The sequence below is a fragment of the Pan paniscus genome, chromosome 3, assembly GCF_029289425.2.
Source record: "Pan paniscus chromosome 3, NHGRI_mPanPan1-v2.0_pri, whole genome shotgun sequence".
Lineage (NCBI taxonomy): Eukaryota > Metazoa > Chordata > Mammalia > Primates > Hominidae > Pan > Pan paniscus.
The window spans coordinates 24,903,187-24,922,403 of record NC_073252.2 but is presented as its reverse complement, the minus strand read 5'-3'; the positions used below and the strand labels follow the sequence as shown (position 1 = coordinate 24,922,403).

General features: G+C 44.7%; 1 long non-coding RNA gene across 2 annotated transcripts; it reads right to left on the bottom strand.

Annotated features, from left to right (window-relative positions):
- Positions 1–825: 825 nt before the first annotated feature.
- On the bottom strand, positions 826–12,498 carry LOC134730260 (uncharacterized). Of its 2 annotated transcripts, none has more exons than XR_010111935.1 (2): positions 12,345–12,498; positions 826–2,840 (listed from the first exon to the last, which is right to left on the bottom strand). It is a non-coding gene; the product is annotated as an uncharacterized LOC134730260 (long non-coding RNA). The 2 variants fall into 2 exon arrangements; XR_010111934.1 differs by lacking the exon at positions 12,345–12,498 and adding an exon at positions 6,955–7,140.
- Between the last annotated feature and the right edge of the window lie 6,719 nt (positions 12,499–19,217).

The following is a 19,217-nucleotide window of genomic DNA, read 5'->3' as shown; positions in this document are numbered from 1 at the left end:
GTCACACCACAGCACTCTAGCCTGGGCAACAGTGAGACCCTGTCTCAAAAAGAAAAGAAAAGAAATAAAAGAAAAACACAACTCTGATTACATGGCTTCAGACTCTTCAAAGTGGTGTCATGATGACCTTAGAACAAAGTCCAGCCTCCCTCACTGGGCCTGTGAAGCTGCCCCCTCCTGGCCCCTACCTAACTCCCTTCCTCCTCTCCTTCCCACACACCCAAGGCTCCAGCCACACCGCACTTCTCTCGCTCCTCAAGCATGTCATTCTCAGAGAACTTCCATACACACTGTTCATCCACCCACAGCATCCTCCCCGTCTCCACTCATCTTCGCCCTTATTTCCTGGGAGACTTTCTCCGTTCCTCCTCGAGCTCCCATACAACCCTGCACTTCCTCTTTCCTAATACTTTTCCCACACCATTTTACTTCCTTTTTCAATTATCTGCCTCTCCCACTACATCTGGTTGAGTTGCAATCTGGTTTCAGTAAATACCTGTCAAATGCATAGATGAACAAATGAACAAATAAAAGAGGAAATTAAAGTTCCATGCTCCAGAATATGTAGCCAGTTTTGGATCTGAGAGATCTTTAGTTCTGGAAGACAGACATACAGACCCCAGGCTCCAATTGGCACACATGTATCTGGGCAGTTCCAAAACCCTGTGGAAGTCTCAGCACCCGAGGCCACAGTGTGTCAGGGGTGGACTCCATAAGTCCAGTATAGGGCAGTGGCTGTGAATTAGGATTCATTCTTCATCCTACAGATCTAATCCCATTCAACAACACCAGGTCTAAGTCCAATAAAAGATGCCATCCGACTTCTGGATTTGCTTTTATTATTCATCTCAAATATGATAAAAATAAGTTTTCCCCCAAACTTGAAATGGACCGAGGATTTCTCGCTTTCTGGGCTGCCCAAATGAACACTGCATGGGAGCAGCCTTCCTTATGGACAGTTTTGCTTTACCAATGGCTTGCTGCTGTGTCCTCAAGGACAAGGGCCTGGGTTACCTGCAAAACCCTGGTGTATTAGGCTGTTCTTGTATTGCCATAAAGAAATACCTGAGGCTGGGTAATTTATAAAGAAAGGAGGTTGAATTGGCTCATGGTTCTGCAGGCTGTACCAGAAGCATGGCGCCAACATCGCTCAGCTTCTGAGAAGGCTCCGGGGAGCTTTTAGTCCTGGCAGAAGGCAAAGGGATCATGCGCGTCCCATGGCAAAAGCAGGAACAAGAAAGAGTGGGGGTGGGGAGAGGTGCCACACACGTTTAAACCACCAGATCTTGTGAACACTCAGAGTGAGTGTTCCCTCATCACCAAGAGGATGGCCCAAGCCATTCATGAGGGATCTGCTCCCACGACCCGAACACCTCCCACCAGGGCTTACCTCCAACATTGGGGATTACAATTCAGCATGAAATTGTGGCGGGGATACAGATCTAAACCATATCACCTGTCCACAATATGTGGTGGACGCTGTGCTGTGCTGCTTAAGATGGCTTTTAGCACAAAAGACTCTCCTTCAGCTGCTGACGGTACCTCTGGCATGCAGTCGTCAGCTGTCAGCTCGCTTCAGGAACCACCTGAGCGAGGGGAGCTGCCTCAACTAGGGTGGCCCACATCTAATGACTGATCAACGTGGGGGTATGATATATTTTGGATCTGTGTCCCCCACCCAAATCTCACATGGAATTATAAATCCCCAGTGTTGGAGGTGAGGCCTGGTGGGAGGTGATTGGATCGTGGAGGTGGTTTCTCATGGTTTAACACCATCTCCCTTGGTGGTGTTGTGATGAGAGTGAGTTATCAGGAGATCTGGTTGTTTAAAGGTGTGTAGCATCTCCTGCCTGTCTCTCTCCTCCTGCACCGGCCCTGAGAAGTGCCTGCTCCCGCGTCACCTTCTGCCATGATTGTACGTTTCCTGAGGCCTCCCAAGAAGCTGAGCAGATGCCAGCATCATGCTTTTTGTATAGCATGAGGAACTGTGAGCATTAAACCTCTTCTTTATAAATTACCAGTCTCAGTTATTTCCTTCTTTCCTTTTTTTTTTTTTTTTTTTTGACAGACTTTCGCTTTATTCCCTAGGCTGGAGTGCAGAGGCACAATCTCAGCTCACTGCAACCTCCACTTCCTGGGTTCAAGCAATTCTCCTGCCTCAGCCTCCCAAGTAGCTAAGATTACAGACATGTGCCACCATGCCTGGCTAATTTTCGTATTTTTAGTAGAATTGGGGTTTCACCATACTGGCCAGGCTGGTGTCAAACTCTGACCTCGTGATCTGCTCGCCTTGGCCTCCCAAAGTGCTAGGATTAAGGACGTGAGCCACGGCGCCAGGCCATAGTTATTTCTTTATAGCAGTGCAAGAATGGCCTAATTCAGGGCTAAATGCCCAGCTCCCTCATCTCAGCTTGGGATAATTTAGAGGACATATTCTAGCTTCAGGACATGACTCAGAATTGGCTGAGGTCTCCATTGAGACTTCATCACAGCTCAACTTCTCCTTCTGGCCAATCCTGCTTCCTTCCCTTCCTTTTTACAGGCATTGATCCCAAGAGCTCTTCCTAATGAACCACAGGCACATTCTGTCCATCTCAGAGCAAACTTATAGGAGAAGAGAAGTTCCACATGGCCAGCAGTTGTAACTCTGCTATGCCTCCAGGAAGTCGCAGCAGAAGAGAAGAAGGAGGAAGGATGCTCTGGTGTCCTGGTGTTGGAGAGCCTGGGTGGTCCAGCTCACACAGCGTTTCACCTGTTTCCCCTATTGTCCTCCCGGCCAGGGGTCCAGGATCGTTGGGCTCTCTCATTATCAAAATCTAATCTTCGGCTGTTTTCTTATGCTTAAAATGAGAGAAATAGACTCAATGGTTTGTAAGCGCTGCAATTATGATGCTTTGAACATTTAAAAACATAGTCATGTGCTTTTAAATCTCAAACCCACATATTTCAGAGAGTCCCAATTTATGCAAACGCCAACTCAAGAACATTACAATATACTATTTACTTTTTCAATACACTCTATTTTAGTAAATAGATTTATGTCACATCATTGAAGAACATTCAATGAGTGCCCGCCAGATGCATCGTATAGCACTTGAAAAATCAGCAATTGTTGAGATGTTGACATGTTTAAATTTGGCTCATATTACATGAAGCAAATGGGAGTGCATAACTTAGATTAGGAATTACATTCATGCTACATGGCTGTTGTTTCTTCTCCCTCTTCATCTTTTTCTTCTTATTTCAAGCTGCCAGATGGTGTGGATCAAATTATTCCAGAATGCAGAGAGCCTGGATTTCTGCAGATGAGCCTAACAGTCGGTGCCGACTTGTGCTTCTATCACTGCTGCTCACGGTGGTGTAATCGGCTCCCACCCCAGGAGCCCCCAGCCAGCCGTACAGCGGAGGCATAAGCGTGGTTCCAGCAACAATCCTCAGTACGCTTTGAGAATTCTGAAATAAAACTTGTATCTCTTTCATTTATTTTCTTAAACTCTTAAAATTTCAGTTTTTAAAAATGAACTGGCCAGGGCCGGGCATGGTGGCTCATGCCTGTAATCCCAGCACTTTGGGAGGCCGAGGCAGGTGGATCACCTGAGGTCAGGAGTTCAAGACCAGCCTGGCCAACATGGCGAAACCCCCTCTCTACTAAAAATACAAAAATTAGCCAGGTGTGGTGGTGCACATCTGTAATCCCAGCGACTCAGGAAGCTGAGGCACGAGAATCGCTTGAACCCGGGAGGCAGAGGTTGCAGTGAGCCGAGATTGGGCCACCGTACTCCAGCATGGGTGACAGAGCGAGACACTCTCAAAATAAATAAATAAATAAATAAATAAATAATAAAATAAATTTAAAAAATGAACTGGACTGCTGGGATACTGTAAAATACAGTGAATAAATTCCAGTTTCAAGAGTCATATAGACAATGATTAGATAGCCCATTTTTTCTGAGCATTTTCTATCTATTAACTTATTTCACCTTCATAGCAATGTCTCCATTTTACAGAGGAGAAAATAGAAGCACCAAAGAGAAGAAGGGCATCTTGCCTAAGGTTACCCAACTCATAAGAGAAACAGCCAGGATTTTAACCCTGGCAGTTTGGGTTAGGCTTTCAATAGTTTCCATCTGCTAAGTGGTCAATTAATATATTTATCATCCAGTAACCTCATTAAAAGACAGGAATAAGAACATCATCTTCAATATAGGGTTGCTATGAGATGATAAGAAGATGCAAGGAATGCATTTGGCTCTCAGCCAGGCACACAGTGAGCACTCAGAATGTATTAATATTTGCCCCTACTCAATTGCAAGGGGCCTATCAAGGGAAGTGCATATATCCCTTCAATATCTCACTATTGAATCTGATTTGGAAACTTCATCTTTGAGGTGTTCACCACTTTGTTCCTCCATAACGTTTAACCAACAAGGATTCCAACTATCTGGAGAGCAAGTGGGTTTGCTGTGTGTATGTGTGTCCACACCTTCAGGAACACCACCGGGTGCCTCCCGGCTGCACTCATTCACCTGGTATTCCACAGCCTGGGAGTTCCATGCTCATGTCCACTTCCAAGGTACAGAAGAGAGGACATGCTTTGAGCAGAGACCAAAGCAGGGACAAAGGCAACCTAAACATTTGGCTTCATGTTTTCAGCACCAAGTTTCAACTCATATGTTGCTGGTGAGAAGCTATAAATTGGTGTAGGCTTTATAAAGAATTGGCAATGTCTATCAAAATTTTAAACATGCATATCTCATGACTCTGGAAGAAATTATATCAAATGTATAAGAGCACTGATAAACTGTTTCAAGGGCACTGTTTCAAGGGCACTGATAAACACAGATGAAAATCTATCTAGATGCCCATAAGTTATGGGATATCTATATAATGAAATAGAATGTTGCAAGAAATAATAAGATATTAGTAGCTCACTATACTGATAAGGAACACCACAAAGATATATAATTAAGTGAAAAAGCAAGATGTAGAACGTTATCACTTGTGTAAAAACTGTATCTATATATACACATATATACTACACATACACATATACACATATGAATATATGTGTTTGTATATATATACATGTATACCTATGTATGTATACATAGGTATGTATATATAGATAGATAGATATAGATCTAGATATAGATATAGATAGATACAGATAGCCCTTTCTTAGTTTGGGTTCCTCCAGAATCACACTCTGAGATGTTTGCTTGCAATCCCAGGAAATTCCGATAGGAGAGTGGAGAAGTAAGGCAAGGAAGAAAAGGTAGTCAATTGAGGGAAAATATCAAGAATGTTACCACTGAGAGCAACTGGAGGGCAATCCTGCAGGGTGAAACAAGCCAACAGTGTAGAACTCCCTTCAGAGTTATCTCACCTAAGATAAGCTGGGGTATTTATCCACCAACTTTCCACCTGTCTTTGGTTGTGGGCTACTTCCAGGAGCATTAACTCTTGGGCAATTCCAGTTTGCCAAAGGTGCTCCCAGGGCCAGAACAGAAAGCCCCCAGGCAGAAAAATTTGGATAGTCACAAAAAGCAGCCTTTGGTGTGTCGAGGTGAGAGATATTAGGTGGGGCACTAACAGGCAGAGTATGTTTGGAAGGAGATGCACAAGGTAGTAGGGGTGGGGAAGAGGAAGGAGAGCTATTAATAAGACTGAAAGAGAGGCATTTTCACTGTGACCTCTATTGTTCTTTTGGAATGTTGTGATGTGCATATATCACCCATTCTCAAAGTAAATAAAATAATATAGAGAAATTAAATTGAGCCCCTGCACAGATGCAAGAGGGGTGGGTGGCTAACAAGCATGGCTCCAGGGCACCCGGGCACTACTGACATTGTGGGCCAGATAATTCTGCCTTGTGCATTGTGGCATGTTTGGTGGCATCCCTGGCCTCTGCCCACTAAATGCCAGTGTACTCCCTCCCGAGTTGTGATCATCAAAAATGTTTCCAGACATTGCCAAATGTCCCCTGATATGGGTATGGCAGGGCAAAATCACTTCTTACCCTGTTGAGAATCTCTGCTCTAGGGAACCTGATGAGGTTAGTTATATCCCTCCAGTAAATGGAGGCACGAGGTGGTCTAATGCAGCATATCCAGAGCTCTGCATGAAGCCTGTGTACATGGAGGGACCACCCAGTTTATCCCATAAAAGGAGTGGAGAAGCTGTTGGTGGCTCTCTCCCCTGCCCTTCGCTATGGGCTCCCCCTCCAAGTACATACCACCCCTCACCTCCCATGCACATGATCAACACAACCGACAGGACACTTGGAGGCAGCAGGTCTTGCTCACATAGACACCATGCAGGTATTTCAAGACACTGTGGTATAATCTGCTGCCCAACAGCGTTTGGGGAAGCTTTGTGTCTGACCTTGGACACAGCTGAATCAAATATGGCTCCTGCCTGAAGTAGCTCCCAGCTTCAGGGAGAAGCCAAGCGTGAAAGATGAGCCTTCACAGCAAAGGGCTAGTCAGGCACTAAGAGGCTGGGCCCTTTCTCCTCCACCCTCCTTCCCTTTCTTTGCTCCCCTCTCCATTCTGTCTGCCCTTGGGAGCACTTCTCACTCTCCCAAATTATGCCTTTCATTTTATTTACTTGTTTGTTATTTGCCAGCCTCTACTAGAAGTAGCTCAGATGGAAATTGGGATGGGTTCAGTCCTGTTCTCGCTGTTACCACAGCATCAAGAACAGCAATTGGCACAAAGGAGGTGGTCAATAAATGCCTATTCATTGAATGGATGAATGAATATTCTGGAATATTGGAGAAGGAGGAGTGAAAACATAAATGAGGATGAGGGAAAAGAGAAAGAACAAGGCAGGAACCAGGACAGGAGACACCTGGAAGTCTCCAGGCATAGCTTCTACTGCTGAGAACTGGAATAAGATGAAAGCTACTCCCCAACAAGGAGAGGGGCTACCTTCCCACCATCTCTTCCTCACCTCTTGCCAGTTGCCTTCCAGAAGCTAGAGCTGGACTGCCATTTCCAGGGTGTAACACCATCAGAAGCTGGTGGTATCTCTGAAATGAACTGACTTCAGATGGATTTGCATGGCTTTGTGCCCCACTTACCAGGTCCTTGCACCATCTGCCATGTTTGCAAACAGGCAGTGGGGAAAAAAGGAGTCTTTGTTTCATCGGAATGAAAGCCAGCTTTTCCTGAGGCTGTGTAGAATAGTTGTGATTGTTTGGATCACTGTTGAGCAATGCTCATGCTCCCTCCTTCTGTGGGTCAAGTATATCTCCCTGCTCCACAGATGTTGGGCTCAGCATCATAGCTTCTTTTGACCAATGGAATGCTAGCAGACACAATATGACTAGAGACCTTAAATGCACTCACCGATGAGGGCTTGGTTCTTACATTCTGGTATTCTCCCAAGGGAAGAGCATACCCTGCACAGCTACTGCCCTTTCAGAGTGAAAACACATGGAGTGGACTTGAACCCAACTCCCAGCCTAGACCCTATCCCACGGGAATCACAGCTTGAAGCAGAGGCATGCAACTGAGCCCAACCGGGATCACCCATACCACAGTCATCCTACAGAACCATAAGCATGAGAGTAAATTCTGGTTGTAAGCCACTGAGTTTCGACGTGGATTGTCAAGCAGCATTATGTGGCAATAGAGGATTGACTCCATATTATTCATATTATTAGCAATGCCTGGTCCAAAGTCAGGCATGAGCTGTAATAATGGCTCTTTCTCTATAGCTACACAGCTTTGGGCAAGTTAGCTAAACTTTTGAGCCTCAGTTTCTTAAACTATATATAAAAAAGTAATAATAGCATGACTTTCAGCACCGTTGTCAGGATTAAATGTGATCATCTATATAAAATGCTTAGCATAGCATCTGGCCCAGAGTAAAGATTCTATAAATCAGAGATCACAAATTGGAAGTGTGTCTTCAAAAAATTCAATTAATTGTCTCTATTGGGATCAATTACCAACTGCCAACTGGGAAATTCTGTATTTTAAAAAATCCAGATTTATATCTTCTCTTGAAAAATCAGAAAATCTTGTGACACCGAGCCAGCATTCCTATACAGCAACAATGGTTAGAGCCGAGGGTAGCATATCACTGTGTGTAGAGTAGAAAACCTGACCACAGGGGCTTAAATAAGTAAGGGGTTAATTTTCTTCATGCAGCTAGATGTCCAGGGCTGGCAGTGAGGCTGAGCAATGCCAGCAGGGACCTAGGCTCCTCAGCCTTGCTGCTCTGCTATCTTTAAGCATGAAGTGTTTGGTCCTCATGATCTCAAGATGGCTCCTGCACAGCAAGCTATGGCATCTGTGTTTCAGGCAGGAAAAGAAGGAGGGAATGGTAAAGGAGCAAAGGACAAAATCTCTCCTAGCAAGACTTTGCTTTTTTATACAAGAAAGGAAGACTTTCCAGGGACTTCCACTTATGTCTTACAGGTTAGAAGTGAGGCAGCCTGGGCAACATGATGAAACCCCTTCTCTACAAAAAATTAAAAAATTAGCCAGGCCTGGTGACATGCACCTGTAATCTCACTCAGGAGGCTGAGGTGGAAGGATCGCTTGAGCTTGGGAGGCAGAGGTTGCAGTGAGCTGAGGTCGCACCACCGCACTCCAGCCTGGGAAACATAGCGAGACCTGGACACACACACACACACACACACACACACACACACACACACACACACAAAAGAAATAAGGGCGGGAGGAGGGAGAGCATCAGGAAAAATAGCTAATGCATACTGGGCTTAGTACTTAGGTGATGGGTGGATAGGTGCAGCAAACCACCATGGCACATGTTTACCTACGCAATAAACCTGCACATCCTTCACATGTGCCCCAGAACGCAATAAAATAATAAAATAAAATAAAATAAAATGAAACAAAATAAAATAAAATAAAAATAAGGAAAGAAAAAACAGAAGAACAAAAAAGAAAGAAGGAGTTAGAAAGGTGTTGAGTAACTCAAGCTAGAGTCTCTCAGTTCAGCAACTCTCCCCAGCCATTTACCTTCCCTCCATGGCCCCTGAGTTTGCCTGTGTTTGCAGCTCCTGCCATATGTGGTATCTGTTTTGATTACTCTCAGCTGAATCGGGCACAGTTTTGGAGTGCACTCTTCAGTCTCTCCCTTCTGGCTTAGCCCTTCTAAGCTCATGAGAGAACTGAATGTCCAAGGTCCCCCACACCCCAGCTACTTTGCCACATTCTTTGCCTTTAGCCTCTCGTCTAGGGCAGGGGCAATAGACAGTGTGCTCAAAGAAGAAATGGGAAGTTTCTGGACCACCTCTTAAAGATAGCTTTGAGCATACTAGCCATATTCTTGATGCAGCCTTGGCTAAAACTGAGAAAATACTTTTCCCTTCCACTCTCTTTGTCCTATTTTTTTTCCTTTAGATGGACATTGATAGTTTCATGCCATTTTTCAAGGCAGGCGACTGAAGTTCCAGGAGGTGACCTCTATTTACTACAATAAAATTAGTGATTTATAGAAAGTCAGAATTCTGCAATCCCCCAAACTCCCCTTTTATCCCTAACTACTGTGTCAACAAAGCACCCAGCATGCAGCCTGGTTCAAAGGTCTGAACTGTGTAGCAAAATAAATCATTTAAAAAATCCCAATAGTAGTGTATGGTGTGAGCATTCTTAACTTGAATTGAGTAAGGAGGAAGAGAGCAGATGCAGCCAACCTTGGCTGTGGTTTATTACTCAAGTTGATGTGGGGCAGAGAAGATTGGATATTTAATGTCAATGATACCGTGAGAGGGGTTGAAAAATTCCAAGTTCCACTAGAAAATAACAAGGTAAAATTTAGGTCCCATAAGCCCTAGCCTATTTTTTCTTTCCTCCCCCTCCCCGACTGTCACTCTCCCAGTTTTTTTACCTTCTTCCTTTCCTCTCTTCCTCCCTCCCTGCCCGCTGGTCTATTTCTGAGTCCACTGTTGAAGGCCTAGCAAATTTTTTAGTAGGGCCCTAATTTAAGTTCCTCATTGACATTCTAATATATGCAGAATGCCGATCCCAAACTCACTTATTCAAATGCACTGGATGTTGTGCTTTACATCACAATGTTCAAACCTAAATCTCTGGAGTGCACAGAGCTGCCCAGGGTCTGTGTGTGTGTGGGGGGGGACGGGGGGCGGGGAAGTGGGGTTTGCCTTGTTTTGACAAATTTGCGCATTAAAGGTGGTCACTGCTCCAGGCAGCTCAGGAATCCTGGAGAGGAAAGTCCTGTCCACGAGATAGGGGAGTAAGCTTGACGAGTCTGGCTGTTCAGTTACATCAGCTCACTGCAGTTTAGCAAATTAGTTTTGAGCTCCTATTACATTTAGGCGCAGTGCTTGGTGCTGGGGATACAAAGACTCACAAGGTATCATCCTCCCCTCAAGAACTCACCACCTAGAGGTGGGGATGGACCCCAAATAAATGATATGCCCTTCCAGAGGAGCTCTACATCTCCTAAGACCTGTGCTCCTTGAACTTTAATGTGCACACAAATTCCCTGTGGTTCCAGTGAAATGTCAGTTTAGATTCATTAGGTGAGGGTGGGCTCTGAGATTCTGCAGGTCTGATGAGCTCCTGGGTGATGCCCAGGCTGCTGGCCAGGGGCCACACTTTGCCCATTCTAAGGTTGGGTGTCCGCTGTGAAGAGGCAGCCTAGAGGGCTGCTGAGTAAGAAAAGCCCCAGGGGCCAGGCATGGTGGCTCACACCTGTAATCCCAGCACTTTGGAAGGCCAAGGCTGGCAGATCACTTGAGGTCAGGAGTTCAAGACTAGCCTGACCAACATGGTGGAACCCTGTCTCTACTAAAAATACAAAAATTAGCCGGGCGTGGTGGCGCATGCCTGTAATCTCAGCTACTCAGGAGGCTGAGGCAGGATTCAATCACTCGAACCTGGGAGGCGGAGGCTGCAGTGAGCTGAGATTGCTGTACTCTAGCCTGGGCGGCAGAGCCAGACTCAGTCTCCAGAAAAAGAAAGAAAAAAAAAAAGCCCCAAGGAGCAAGCAGGGGCTGTGTCTTCAGAAGCTTGTGCACTTAAGAAATGTGTGCCTCCACTCAGAGTAAGGAGTGCAAACTCCTTTTCCAGGCTTTACCCATCTTAGTAAGGCCACCTGTCTCAGTGTCTGTGGCGTGTGAACCAGAGCAACTCCATCTTGAATAGGAGCTGGGTAAAACGAGGCTAAGGCCTACTGGGCTGCATTCCCAGATGGTTAAGGAATTCTAAGTTACGAGATGAGACAGGAGATACAAGACACAGGTCATAAAGACCTTGGTAATAAAACAAGTTGCAGTAAGAAGCCACTGAAAACCCATCAAAACCAAGATGGTCATAAGAGTGACCGCTGGTCATCCTCACTACTACACTTCCACCAGCGCCATGACAGTTTATGGATGCCATGGCAACGTCAGGAACTTACCCTATATAGTCTACAAAGGGGAGGCATGAATAATCCACTCATTGTTTAGCATATGATGGAAAAATAACCATAAAAATAGACAACCAGCAGCCGTCTGAGTGTTCTGTCTATAAAGCAGCCATTATTTTATTCCTTTATTTTCTTAATAAACTTGCTTTCACTTTTTTGTATGGACTCACCCTGAATTCTTTCTTGCACAAGATCCAAGAACCCTCTTTTGGGGTCTGGATCGGAACCCCTTTCCCGTAACAATGGCATTGCCATAAACCAAAGGAGCATTTTTCGGCTGTAGCCTGAGTGATTTGACTGTTTCCAGAGGCAAATATTTGAAAATGAAACAGCAAACCAGTGCCTAGGGTTAGGGGAGAGTCAGTGCATTCTAATTATTAGGTCACCCTTCATTTCTCTTTTCTGTCTTCATTGGAAAAAGAAGGCCAGGTGCAGTGGCTCATGCCTATAATCCTACCACTTTGGGAGACCAAGGTCGGAAGATCACTTGAGCCCAGGAATTTGAAACCAACCTGGGCAGTACAGTGAGACCTTGTTTTACTTAAAAGAGAGAGAGAGAGAGAAAGGAAAAAGGAGTTTTTTTAGTGCCCTGCAAATTCTGGAAGTCTCCATGGAGGCTCTTTTCTCCCTTGCTCCTTGTCTCTTAAAGGTTACTGTAGACGCTAGAGCCTGTTTTGTCCTTCTGAATCTCGATTTAGAAAACTTTTCCTTCTCATTTCTTGTAAAGGATCGTGTCAGGGACCCACCATGTGGAAAATCTTTGGAAGATCAATGAGTTCCCAGTCCACAAAGCTCCAAATGTGTGCTATTGTATCAGCTATCTATTGCCATAGCTGAGGCTGTGTAACAAACAAGACCTCATAAGCAGTATACTTATTGCTCATGCATCTGGTGGTGGTCAGCTTGCAAATTCTGCTGGTTTCACTCACATATCTGAAGGTCATCCAGTTGTCAGAAGATCTAGGCTGGTCCTGGCTAGTCAACTGGAGAGACTGGGGCGCTGCTCTGGGTACTGTCTTCCAGCAGGCTCTCCCAGGCATGTTTTCATAGCAATGGTGGAGGCTCAGGAGTGCAAGCAGACACGTAGTGCTTTTTTCCAAGCTTACACTTGCATTATGTCTGCTAAAATCCCATTAGTCAAAGAAAGTCACATGGCTTGGCAGAGTCAGAGTTGGGAGTGTACTGCAAAGTTACATCAGTAAAGGGCATGGATATGGGGAGGAGAGAAAAACTAGAGCCATGAATGCAATCCATCTACCACATCTTTCACATGCAACAGTGTAACTTTACACTTGTAGTTAAGCTGATCCAAGCAATATCTTTGCATACAGCAAACAGCTACCCTTCTCTGCTCCCAGAAAGACAACAGCTGCAGAAAGTCAAGAGCAAACAAAGGCATCTGAGAGGAGGGAGAGCAACAGTATTTACTGACAATGCTCTATTCATAATCCACATTTAATTCAAACTCAAAAGGATGCATTTACAATCTGCCAGGTTTTAATATCCCCACCCTTTAAGTGGCATCTATGCAGCAGTAGAAATAGCAAGCTTTCTGCCTCCTTCAAAAGCAAGGGCCTGAGCTCACAAGGTAAACAAAGGGTAATGAAACAGCAAATGGCAGAGTGTCAAGTTGTTGGAAGGTGTCTAGCGGAATGCCATGGGGACACGGTTTCATTCTGGTCTCATTTAACATCTTCATTAATGATCTGGAAGAGGGAGTAAACAGCACATTAATTATAATCACAAGTGATGCTAAATTAGGATTTCTTGCCTGCATCAAAAGAAGGGACTCTGAAAGGACCAAGTGGGAGATGGAATTCCAGCTTAAGAAAGGGAACTAGCACCAAGGAAAAACTATCACAGCATGGCTGGGCGCAGGAGCTCACACCTGTAATCCCAGCACTTTGGGAGGCCGAAGCAGGTGGATCAATTGAGGTCAGGAGTTTGAGACCAGCCTGGCCAACACAGTGAAAACCTGTCTCTACCAAAAAATACAAAAATTAGCTGGACATAGTGGCGCATGCCTGTAGTCCCAGCTACTTGGGAGGCTGAGGTGGGAGGATCACTTTAGCCTGGGAGGTGGAGATTGCAGTGAACCGAGATTGTGTGCCACTGCACTCCAGCCTGGGCGACAGAATGAGACCCTGAAAAAAAATAAAGAGAGAGAGAGAAAGAAAGAAGGAAAGAAAGAAAGAAAGAAAGAAGGAAAGAAAGAAAGAAAAAAGGAAAGAAAGAAAGGAAGGAAGGAAAAAGAAAGAAAGAAAGAAGGAAAGAGAAAAAGAAAAAGGGAGACAGAAAGAGAAAAATATCACAGCACATGCAGCAAAGGAAAAAGTCACTTGTAAGCAATGAGGCCAAAGGGCAAGGAAGCTGCCTGAAATTCTTTCTGGGAAAACCCAGGGTATTTGCAAATAAACCTTTTGGTTTCAACCTTGTTTTCCCTTGGAAAAACCTTGTTTTTAAGGGAAAAGTTTACAGCAAGCAGGTGGTATCAAGAAGTTACAGGTAGACATTCAGCCGGCTGTTTGGGGTGATGAACTTTCCATTCCAGAACCATAGCCCAATTTGTCTGTAACTTTGCAGAAAAGGCCCGGGCACTGGTGAACACTGCTGTGACTTATGCAAAGCCTGGATTGGCCACATTTTGGTACTACGCCAAGGTTGAGCTGGTTCCTCCCACCCCTGTTGAGATTCCCTAGAGCTAGTCAGAGCCTGAAAACAATAGTCAGTAGTGCTCAGACTGGTAGCTTCAAACAGCTCACAGTTAAGGAAGCTGTGCTGAATTGTTTGGTGGTCGCTGAGGTGTGGATGTGGTTTTGTGTCTAGCCAAGTGAGGCATGAATGGTTATAATGTTTAAAGACCAATCTTTTTTTTTTTTTTTTTTTTTGACGGAGTCACTCTGTTGCCCAGGCTGGAGTGCAGTGTTGCGATCTTGGCTCATTGCAACCTCTGCCTCCCGGGTTCAAGCGATTATCCTGCCTCAGCCTCCCGAGCAGCTGGGACTACAGGCATGCGTGACCACGCCCAGCCAATTTTTGTATTTTCAGTGGAGACTAGGTTTCACCATACTGGCCAGGCTGATCTTGAACTCCTGACCTCGTGATCCACCCACCTCAGCCTCTCAAAGTGCTGGGATTACAGGTGTGAGCCACCACACCTGGCTGAAAACCAGTCTTTAACATCTGATTATATGTAATTTATTATTTGAGCGTTCTTTGACCATGTGTGATCAGACAGCTATCTGAATAAAATAAGATTTGTCCAAAAAAAAAAAAAAAAGTATAAAGGGCCAGGCGCCGTGGCTCACGCCTATAATCCCAGCACTTTGGGAGGCCTAGGCGGACAGATCATGAGGTCAGGAGATCGAGACCATCCTGGCTAACACAGTGAAACCCTGTCTTTACTAAAAATATAAAAAAATTGGCCAGGCGTGGTGGCGGGTGCCTGTAGTCCCAGCTACTCGGGAGGCTGAGGCAGGAGGATGGCGTGAACCTGGGAGGCAGAGTTTGCATTGAGTGGAGATCGCACCACTGTGCTCCAATCTGGGTGACAGAGCAAGACTCCATCTCAAAAAAAAAAAAAAAAAAAGTAATAAATAAGCGTAAGCTGCAGCAGGAGAAGGGGAGAAATACAATGTAATTTGAAGTATAAGCCGGGGAGCAGGAGACGCTTGACATTTTTTCCTTCATATTTCCCTTCTCCCATGGGGACATAAGACCACGAGGGCGGGGATTTGTGTCGATTTGTTTTCTGCTACATCTGAAGCACCTTGAATTATGCCTGGCCCATAGGAGTTACTTAATAAATATTTGTTGAATGAGTGATAATGGAGTGTGACTTCTGAAGAAGGAATCAAAAGCAGCTTTCTAGCCAGGTATAGAGGTGTGAGCCTGTGGTCCCAGCTACTCAGGAGGCTGAGGTGGGAAGATGGCCTCGAGCCCAGGAGTTCGAGTCCAGCCTGGTCCACATAGTGATACCCTGTCTCAAAACAAAACAAACAAAAACAAGATATTTCTCTTCATAAGGTGCAAACCAGTCAGAAGGTTGACTAAAAACCAAAGAAACAAAACAAAAACTGGGGGTGAGGAAAAAACACAGAAAATGAAAACCAGGCTGGGCGTGGTGGCTCACCCCCATAATCCCAGCACTTTGGGAGGCCGAGGCGGGTGGATCACCTGAGGCCAGGAGTTCCAGACCAGTCTGGCCAACATTGTGAAACTCCATCCCTACTAAAAATACAAAAATTAGCTGGGCGTGGTGGTGCATGTCTGTAGTCCCAGCTACTCGGGAGGCTGATGAAGGAGGATTGCTTGAACCTAGGAGACGGAGGTTGCAGTGAGATGAGATCTCTGCACTCCAGCCTGGACAACAGAGCTAGACTCCATCTCAAAAAAAAAAAGAAAGAAAAAAAGAAAACCAATAAAATAAAACTCCCCAGAGAGCAGAGGCCCTATTGGTTTTATTACAGTGCAAACAGTTGTAGCAGTCATGGTGCTTAAAGATGCCTGGTACTGTTCTAAATACGTTGCTTGTATTATTCTACTTTATCATCACAATAAAACTATGAGGTATGTTCTATCATTCCCTCATTTTATATTTGAGGTACAGAAAGGTTAAGTCAGTTTTTCCAAGATTCTATAGTGAGAGTGATGGAATTTAGAGAATTGAGAGGAAATCAACAAGCACAGTCAAAACAGCACAGGCAACTCCTCCCAGCCTTCCCTTCAGTGAGACACGCCCCAGTGAGAACATGACACTGAAGAATTAACACTGCCCTTCGCCCTGACTGTGGCTAGGAGAAACCATCTGCAGTCTTCCTTTTTATTCTTTCATCCACCCCTCCCCTTTTTTTTTTTTTTTTTTTTTTTTTTGGAGACAGAGTCTTGCTCTGTCGCTCAAGCTGGAGTGCAGTGGCGTGATCTTGGCTCACTGCAACCTCTGCCTCATGGGTTCAAGAGATTCTCCTGCCTCAGCCCCCTGAATACTTGGGATTACAGGCACGTGCCACCACACCCAGCTAATTTCTATATTTTTTTTTAGAGACAGGGTTTCACCATGTTGACCAGTCTGGTCTCAAACTCCTGGCCTCAGGTGACCCACCCGCCTTGGCCTCCCAAAGTGCTGGGATTACAGGCGAGAGCCATTGTGCCCAGCCTCATCTCTTTTTCACGTAAGTAAAAATCTGGAAATGTATGTTTTGCATGTGCATCCTTCATTATGTTCTGTATATTACCGCATACCTCTGTCATTTGAATGTATTCAGAGTTGAATACATCAAACCACATATATTGTACTTCACAAGTGATTTAAGGAACTTTCAAGGAAAACGTTTTATAAGAATCATTTTTTTGTCCCATAGTTTGACTTTAGAACAAAAATTTCATTGTCCTGTTTCCTCCTCCCATGAAACCACTCTCTGTTGCTTGGTGGGAAGGACTGAAGCTAAAGCGGAGAAAAGCTGTGGTTGGAGAGAAAATCCTGGAAGCATCAGGGAACTGTGGTTCCTGAAGCTGGTCCTCTGATTCTAAGTTTCTTGCACAAATTACTAGCTTTTTTTTTTTTTTTTTGGCCTGTTAAGGTTTAGCTTCTGTCTTTTAACAACCAAAAACAAACAAACAAACAAAAAACAACTTTAATAATGTAATCAGCTTAGGGTCTGTTTAATTTTAAACAATCTATGCTTTGGTTTTGGGATTCTAATGCTGATATTAATGGGGGATCAATTTAGAAGTATTCCGGGGACAATAGGAAACCATTGTTTCACCAACATGGTGAAACCCCGTCTCTACTAAAAATACAAAAAATGAGCCAGGTGTGGTGGCATGTGCCTGTAATCCCAGCTACTCAGGAGGCTGAGGCAGGAGAATCACTTGAACCCGAGAGATGGACCAGGTTGCAGTGAGCCGAGATGGCGCCACTGCACTGCAGCCTGGGCGACAGAGCGAGACTCCATCTCGAAAAAAAAAAAAAAAAAAAAAAAAGTTGCTCTCCAGAAATCCAGGTAACAACAGAAAAGCATTTTCCGAAGTTTGCTCCTGTTACAATAAGGTGACCATCAAATTTATCCTCCAAACTGATATACTTTGGGGAACAAAGGAGAATGCCTTTAGCAATTATGCAAGGACAAAGGACAAAACAGGACTGGTAGTCCTATGTAAAATGCGCCTCAGCAAAGGGGCTCCTAGGCCCAATAAGTTGGGAAGTCTACACATTATTCTTCCTTCGTTGAGAGTCGGAACACCCATTCTATTAAGGGCCCTGAGTCCTATAGTAAACAACTGTACTAAATGTCATCTAAACCAGCATTTCCCTAATGGATTTTATTATGAAATCTTTATTTTCAGTAACAATTACTAGCATCCAGAGACTCCCTGTTTCGAAGAATATACTTCAGAAAATGTTGGCTTTGAAATGGACACTGGGGAATACTAGATGGGGGAGGAAGGGACAGAGGGAAAGGGGTAAGAACTGAAAACCTAAGTGTTGCCTTTAACTATGTAACAAACCTGAACATCCTGCACATGTACCCTGGAACTTAAAATAATTTTTTTTTAAAAAAAGGCAAAACAGCCGGGAGCGGTGGCTCACGCCTATAATCTCAGCACTTTGGGAGGCTGAGGTGGGCAGATCACGAGGTCAGGAGATGGAGACCATCCTGACTAACACAGTGAAATCCCGTCTCTACTAAAAATACAAAAAAATTAGCCGGGTGCGGTGGCGGGCACCTGTAGTCCCAGCTACTCAGGAGGCTGAGGCAGGAGAATGGCGTGAACCCGGGAGGCGGAGCTTGCAGTGAGCCGAGATGGCGCCACTGCATTCCAACTTGGGCGACAAAGCGAGACTCCGTCTCAAAAAAAAAAAAAAAAAAAAAGGCAAAACAAACAAACAGAAAGAAAACCTAATTGTTGGGTATTATGCTCAGTACTTGGGTGATGAGATTATTTGTACCCTAAACCTTAGCAACACACAATATACCCAGTTAATAAACCTGCACATGTACCCCGTGAATCCAACATAAGAGTTGAAAAAAAAAACAAAAAACAAATGTTAACCTTGAACCTGTCTTATTCAGACACAGCGTAACTTGCTACCTGCATTAATGACTTGAATGGAAGGCCGCCACAACAAAAAAATTTTCCCAGCAAGCTCCTACTTGATTGGAAGTTCTACTACTATTTCCTCCTTTAGAGACCTTTGAAAGAATATGCACATTATAACGGGGTTAGGCATTATGTCATCTGGAAGGAATAACTCATTAGCTAGCTAACATTAGCAGTAATTAGTTTATCTAAATAGCCATTTACCACCCAAGGATTCTGAGTGGAGAACAGGTCCCCCAGGAATTGCCTTCATAAGGAGAGTGGGGGCTGGGCACGATGGCTCGTGCCTGTAATAGCAGCACTTTGGGAGGTCAGGAGTTCGAGACCAGCCTGATCCAACATGGTGACACCCTGTCTCTACTAAAAATACAAAAATTAGCCGGGTGTAGTTGTGGGTGCCTGTAATCCCAGATACTTGGGAGGCTGAGGCAGGAGAATCGCTTGAACCTGGGAGACAGAGATTGCAGTGAGCCAAGATTGCGCCACTGCACTCCAGCCTGGGCAAGAGAGAGAGACTCTGTCTCAAAAAAACTAACTAACTAAATAAATAAAAATAAGAGTGGGGAATAAAGAGTATGGAGTATGGGACATTGGCCTGGCCTGTGCAGTATCTTAGTGGTGAGTTCTCGATTAATATGGTTCCCAGACTTTACTCCTTTGAGGTTCACTTCTCTTTGCCTGCTGCCTCATATCTCTACTTC